The sequence below is a fragment of the Dipodomys spectabilis genome, unplaced genomic scaffold (genome assembly GCF_019054845.1).
Source record: "Dipodomys spectabilis isolate Male_0828 unplaced genomic scaffold, ASM1905484v1 ptg000284l, whole genome shotgun sequence".
Taxonomy (NCBI): domain Eukaryota; kingdom Metazoa; phylum Chordata; class Mammalia; order Rodentia; family Heteromyidae; genus Dipodomys; species Dipodomys spectabilis.
In genome coordinates, this window is record NW_024870961.1 from 2295378 (window position 1) to 2303402 (window position 8025).

General features: G+C 34.0%; 1 pseudogene; it reads right to left on the reverse strand.

The window, feature by feature from the left end:
• Nucleotides 1–7052: 7052 nt before the first annotated feature.
• LOC122126564 lies at nucleotides 7053–7165 on the reverse strand (annotated as a pseudogene).
• Between the last annotated feature and the right edge of the window lie 860 nt (nucleotides 7166–8025).

The following is an 8025-nucleotide window of genomic DNA, read 5'->3' on the forward strand; positions in this document are numbered from 1 at the left end:
ACTTCTGGTTTTTGGTGGTTAAATGGAGATAAGAGTCTCAGGGACTTTCTTGTCCAGGCTGTCTTTGAACTGCAGTCCTCAGATGTCAGCTTCATGAGTAGCTAGGATTACAGCTGTGAGCCATTGGCACCAGGCTAAAAATGGAGGATTTTTAGAAAAGAAAATCCACCTCTTCACTTGTGTCTAAATCTTAGATATCACTATTAGAACACTTCACCTTCAACTCATTTCATCAGATATTTGTAAATTTTCTCTTTTCCTTCATGCAGGAATACTGCAGTCAGTATCAACTCAGCTGTGGAACTGAACAATTGTATGGAAATTGCTAGCACCTAAATCAAGAACTTTTACATCAAAACAAATGATTCCCACTTTTGGAATAATTGTTTTCTCTTTTTATAACAAATCTTTGCTTGATTACTTCTTAATGTGACTGATGACATATTCATTCTCTTCAGCCTTCTCCCACATGATGTTAAATATTTAAGAATTCAAAGATTTCCATTGATAATTCATTAAGCTGAGCTCTAAGAAAATGTGCATTTCTAGAATTTGGTTTTCTGTCTTGTTCTTACATGCATAGGGTTTCTATGATTTATTTGTTCTACAAGGAATTCTACTTTCTAATCTTTGTGTGATCAATTTTAGTCTCTCTGTTCAGTCTTTCTGACACTCTCTCTGGAGTCTCCTTTGAGTCTCCCTCATAAAAAATATATTATTTATCAGCTAAATGACTTTCAGTTTCTGTTTTTTGCCTGACTTCATTTAGGCTGTGATCAGAACTGACTGGCTGTGCTTACTTGAGTTTTTTTTTTTTCTTTGGGTCGGGTCATGGGGCCTGAACTCTGGGCCTGGGCGCTGTACCTCAGCTCTTCAGCTCAAGGCTAGCCCTCTACCACTTGAGCTACAGCGCCACTTCCGGCTTTTTTCTTTTTACTTATGTGGTGCTGAGGAATCGAACCCAGGGCCTCTGGCATGCAAGGCAAGCGCTCTACCACTGAGCCACCTTCCCAGCCATCTGTTTGTTTTGTGTGGTATTTTTTTGTTTTAGAGGTCTAGGATTACTATTCAAGGTAGTTGCTTCTCTGGGTCGCAGTGATCCCCTGACCTAGAGTCAATGGGTTTTTCTCCTAAAGATACAAAAAACAGCTGACTAAATTCCTGTTAATTGTCTCAAAATGAGGCAATCTGGCATCCTTGTAAAGCCATCAATAATCCTCTGTAAACACTTATAGAAATGGTCTATCAAGATGACTTTTCAAGGTTGACAGTGAACATTGTTCATTTCCAATTCAGCACAATGAAGCAGATCACATCCCATGGAGCAGACTTTTAGAAGGAAGGTCCCCTTCCTTCCTTATCTTATGATACATCAAACCATAATATTCTGCAGTTGTGGCCAGCCTGGAGCACATTTTCCCAAGAATATTCTGTAGTGTAAGAGAGGACCAACTATGAAAATAAAGGTGAAAATAGTTGTCTACTACAGATTGATTTATCTTGCTTTTATCTGTTGTTATTTTCATTACTTCAAACACATGGATAAATTATATTAGGATTAGACAAGTGGCAAAGGATTAATGGAATAAACATTCAATTTACTTTCATATATCCAATATAGTGCACTTAACCCTTTATGGAAAATTAAATCCGACTCTAGAAACAATGTCAGAAATATAAAAGCCTCAATATGAATAATCTGGCACATATACACCATCATCTACTAAGAAATTCAGTCTCTCTTTAAATATTTATTTGGTACAAAATAATAAAAATTTGATTAATGAATGTAACATTTAAGTACCATCTGAAATACTCCTCGTTTATATGATTGTATATGTTTTAGATGTCACCTAGACAGGAATTAAACATGCATGTAAAATTCAAATTTCCACAATTTAATCTAGATTAGAGGAGTCATCCCTCCTGTAATGTGTGGTGTGAATTTTACTACAATGCTGATCCCTTCCACCTAATACCAAGAGTCATGTGCAATAATTTATTTTTTCATGTTAAGATGAGTGCTGAGTGTAGGATACACTTTGAATTATTATATTAATTTATTAAAATTAGTTTCACTTTTTTCTTTTCTATACCTGCAGAAAGTAAAATTATATATTAAACATTCAATATGAAGTAATCAATAACAAATAAACTATTATTAAAATGATATACTATTAAACTGTGATTTGAATTATAGTTCTAATAAATTGTGATGTAAACAACATTTAATAGAATTATGGGTAATGTTTTTTAAACTTACCATCTTGTTAATATTTTCTAATTGTGTCATTTGTTATTGTTGATCCATGTCATCTCTTCACCTCAATTGTTTAGTTTTCTGTTTTATCTGTATTGGTTTGCTGATTATGCATTTTGTTTTCCCTTTTTAGTGACTGACATGAGGCTGAAAATCTGTATGCTAGTTTATTACTTCCTACATTAAAATCAAATTGCTGCTCTCCACAGCTGTTCTATTTTTTTTGTGTAGTTCAGAATTTCCCCTAGTGCCACTGACTGTATTGCTGCTCTCATATATTATATTTTATTTTTTATTTAAATTTTGTTGTCAAGGTAATGTACAGAGGGGTTATAGTTACATAATTAAGGTAATGAATTAATTTCTTTTCTAACTTGTTACCCCTTCACCCATTTTTCTCCCTCTTCCCTCCCAACGCACCTTGCAAGATCGTTTCCAACCTATTGTTTTGTGAATATCACTGTTGCATAGATTTTCCCTTTGTTCTTTGTCTCACTATTTTGTTTTTGTCCTTCCCCTTCCCCAGTTCAGATCAACATATTTAAAATACCCCAGGTATCAAAATCAAATACAGTGACTACAGGGGATAAAACATAGGTGGGGAAAACACAAAAGGATAAAAATAAATCACATAGTACATTAAGAACAACAACAACAAAGAACATGTCTTGGAGTTCATTTCACTTAGAATCACCTTGTACGGTCATATGTACATAGCTATTGAGCTATTCTACTCATCTACTAAGATTATCCTTGATGTACACAATAATGCTCCCTCAGACCCAGTAATCCCACTTCTGGACATTTAACCAGATGACCACAAACAAGGCCACACTAAAGCTACCAGCACAATTATGGTTATCACAGTAATATTTACCATAGCTAAGATATGGAATCAACCCTGATGCCCTTCAGTAGATGAATGGATCAAGAAAATGACACACACACACTAACATACACACATACACACACATACTATGCTTCCATCAGAAAGAAAGATACCACCTCATTTGTAAGGAAATGGAAGGTCTTGGAAAACATCATATTAAGTGAAATAAGCCAGACTTAAAGAAACATAGTTCCCATGGTTTTCCTTATTTGTAATGATTAGTTTACATCAAGGATAATCTCATGTATTTTAAGTTGACAGTTTGTTCTATGTTGAGCGTGCAACATTATTGCTATATTGTTTGTTGTCATTTCTGTAAACAGGCAGGTATATTGAAAGAATTACATTCATCTTATCCATTACTGAAAGGAGAACAACTAAAAGAGCAACCCCTACTAGGAAGAACAACTCCTACTTACTTAGCTTCATTCCTATGTAAGGCCATTGTTGTCCCCTGTATCCTCATGTTGTACATTTCAACCATATACCTCACACTGTATATCTAGTATCTTCTACATTGTGAACAAAATGCCTGAGAAGTTCCACTTTGCTTTACTTTAAAACAAAAAATTCTGTCTTAATATTTGTGGTTGGGGTGTTTGTGTGTGTGTGTGTTTACAAAGATCAGAACACAACATTTTTCTTCATTTCGAATACATCTTTCAGGTCATTGTAAGTTGTGGCTAATGGGAGCAGTCTCTTGTTATTTTAAGGATGAAACAGAAAAAGATATTTGTGCATGTAACACAGTTGCTTTATTAGTGTCGTTGAACACTGAACTTCGATTTACATCTTGGCTGTTGTTGTGAATAATGTGAATAACAATGAACTACAGATATATTTACGAGTTACCCAGAGAGAAATAATCACATGATTGGTGGTTCAGATGATATCTCAACTTTGGATTTCTTTAGAAACTTGCATACTACTTTCTACAATGAGAATACTAATCTGTTTTTTGACCAATAGTGTAGAAAATTTCCTTTTCTCCACACTCTCACCAAAATTATTGCCTTTTATTCAAAGGTAATAAAGGGCAGGTTTTAACTATCTGCAGTACCCTAGACTGGCCTTAGACTTAAATCCAACCTCCTAAATGCTTGGAATTACAAGCCTTTACCACCATAACTGGTTCCATTGATTTTTTGATGAGTTATAATAGTTATGAAGTTGTATCATATAAATTTTGAGTTATATTTCTCTAATGACTTCTGCTCAAAATCCGTTAAGGCAGCATAGATGTTGTATTAAACATAACTCTGTAAACCCACAGGCAATTTTCAGGGCTTTATGGAGAACATGTATATTCAGACCTTTTGTCCATTTTTAATCCAGTTTCTGGTTAATCTCATCTTTAATCTCGCTAAACCAGATCAATAATTAATTCGAGGTAATAGAAAAGAAAAAAAATGCAGCAACTCCTAACATTTTTCAGTTTTCAATAACATGGTATTGCTTAAATCATTTTCTGTTAACAACTGATACTATATAACTCAATTTAGTTAGAACTATTACAAGGCTGTAGTTTATTTATTTTACATTGATTGCTCTTTCCAAAGCCTGTTTGTCTAATTTCCCTTGGTTTGTTTCAGTCTCAAGTAGCTCAGATTTCAAACTGAAGAATAAATGGAAGGAAGCAAACAAAAAAAAATACAATTCCTCTCATCCGATGATGCCTGTATAAGAATGAGGAAAGAGTTCATCCTTCTAAGGACCTATGATAGGACAACAAAAAAATAATTTATTCTTCTATGTCTTCTTTATCTTTGCGATGTAACTTAAATGTTGTAAAACACATTATACTGCTCAGATACTTTTATGTTTTATCAGTTTTGCACATTTTTACACTATCAAGACATAAGATAACCAGTTTGATTTACAGCATGAGAAGTTATCCACTTCCTTGGAAGCAGCATGATCAATAGATCTTACTTCTGGTTGCTCACTACCTGTAATGGTTTCTGTACTACTTATCACATTCTATTTAGTATTTTAAAAAGACTGCTGGCTAAACTCAAAGCTCATTCCTAGAAGTTTATGTTAAGTATTTCACAAGTTTTATTCCCTTAATTGTTAATATAACATTTGCTATAATGCTAATGTTATTACCATTTTAGTGTTGGAAAAAATTGTAATTAAAGGCAGTAAGTGCATGGCCTAAAGACACACACAGTGAGGAAGGAAATGAGTCAAAGTTTCCGAAACTCTTCCAGCAATACACAAAAGGTAGATAAAATCTCTCCATTCTATGACACTCTCAATTCAATATTCATATTGTCCAAGAAATAATAGCATACTAAATATTGCCCATGGTGATTGTTTTCTGTCACATTTGTCTTCAGCACAGATTGTGTTGGTGACATTGGGTTATCATGAACAGAACTGAGCTTATACATTGAGGTCCAAAGAGAGGCAAATTTCTTCTGTCCCACAATTCCAGTATCCTTTTTAAAAAGTACTAAAACTTTTCAATATAATCACCTACTGTCTTATAAGTATCCAAAAATAAAAAATCATAAATAATAACTCCAAAATGCTTTATAATTGGAGATGCTAAAACATGCCCCTTTGAAGTAAATTTTCTTCTACTTTTAACGTTATTCTGAAAGCCTTTGCTGGTTTGTCATACCTATAATCCTAACTACTTGGGATATCTACTCAGGAGCCTGAGATCTGTGGATAAAAGTTGGAAGCAAATCAGGGCAAAATAAATTCATGAGATTATTTTTCAAAAATTTTAATGAACCTGCAAAGGGCCAAGAATGGAGATATAGTTCATTTAGTAGCTCACCAATCTAGAGAGAAAAGGCCTATCAAGACCTTGAAGCCCTGATTTCAAACTCTGAGCACGACAACCCACATGCAAATGCTTGAGCACATGCGTGCATTCACACACATATTTATTCAAAATACCTTCATATCGGAGTTTTTCATGAATTTCTTTGCTAACGATATTATATGAGTAAAATAAAGGAAATAAACTCTTCCATCTCAGAACATTTTTTACTTTCTTATTGCAAAAATACTGTACAGAGGGGTAACACTTACATGAGCAATGTAATGAGTACATTTCCTAACAAGTATTGTTACCTCCTCCTTTATTGTTTCCCTACCATCCCTTCCCTCCACCTCCACAAGTCCATTAACCTCCTCCCTTTCCCCACCTCAATTGTAAAGTTCACTTTACAACATAGTGCCTTGTGCATCTCATTGTTACAATGGGTCAACCTGTATCCCTATTTAAGGATTTTGTTTTTTTCCTTCCCCTCAGAAAATTAGAGGAAAATATATACAAGAAGAAGGCGCACAAACTTCCAATACAGTGAAAACAGGTGTTATAGCATGGGGGAGGAACATATAAAGAAACAAAAACAAAAACAACACACTGCACGTTATAAGTACGTGAGAAACGATATCAAGAAAAAAAAAAAACCACTTGTGTCCCTAACTTGGGGTTCATTTCCCTTAACATAATCTTTTTTTTTTTTTTAGCTTTTTTTTTGTTTGTTTTGGTCGGTCGTGGGGCTTGAACTCTGGGCCTGGGCGCTGATCCTCAGCTCTTCAGCTCAAGGCTAGCGCTCTACCACTTGAGCTACAGTGCCACTTCTGGTTTCCTGGTGGTTTATTTTAGATAGGAGTCTCATGGTCTCTCCTGCCCGGGCTGGCTTTGAACCACGATCCTCAGATCTCAGCCTCCTGAGTAGCTAGGATTACAGCCGTGAGCCACCAGCGCCCGGCCCTTAACATAAACTTATCTGGTCATATACACATAACTTTTGACCTTTTCTGCTTATCCCAGACATATATTAGTTATTGAAAATTAGAGAAACCATGGGACCTATGTTTCTTTGGACTTGGCTTACTTCACTTAATAATTTTTTTTCCAAGTCTTTCCATTTCCTAACAAATTGGGCGATGGAATGCTTCAGGAATTTGCCTGTCATCCTTGGGCAGGGGCCATGCTAATCTTCTCTGTATCATTCCAATGTTAGTATATGTGATGTTGAATTGAGCACAGAATATTTTTATATATAAATTGTAATTGATTTTTTAAACTAGACAAATAAAAAAAAAGTAAGTTTAAAAGAATTGTTGTGAAATTTGAGAACCATGTACTTCTTAGATAAGTACACATTTAAGAATAAAGTCAAGATTTACATGTCAAAAACAAAATAAATCCAGATATTTGTTGTTCAAGAGATGTGTAGGAGGAGGAAATCAATTATTCTATGCAAAGGACCTGTCATTATGAACAATGCAGCAAGTGTTAAGGTTTGCTAAAAGTTTTAATGTTTTAAATATATTTACTTTTGGATATTTGCTTATATATGCCAAAACTGGGACTGTATGACAGGTCATAATACTTTTCTATAAAGTATTTAAGATTTATGGTAGCAGATAAGTACTACTAAGTATGTACATTTCAGAGTTTATAGAAACTTTACTAATGAGAAGTTGCAAAGTCTTTGTGTAAAGCAGAATAAAGAGTTGACTATGTTAACTACACAGTTTCTATTAAAACTGTAGGCCTTCCTTACTTTATATGTTAGTGAGGAACAAATGATGATATAAGCCATATACAAATTATGAGATGAACTATAAATGGTAATCTTAGTGGGTGACTTTAAACACTACTCATAGTCTATAAAATTCTTGTTGAACATCATAATCTTAGCCAGTGTTAAATGTAAAGAAATATGACAATAATAAAATCTAATTTGTAGTACACTTCAAATACTGAAAACACTGGTAATTGTTTTGTTTTTGTTTTATTATTCGATAATATTTAATTATTGGTTTTCTTTATTTGTAGCATTGTTTTCCTTGTTGTAATATAATAGAACTTTTTGTAAGTTGTCATTAAGAGGTACTTTGA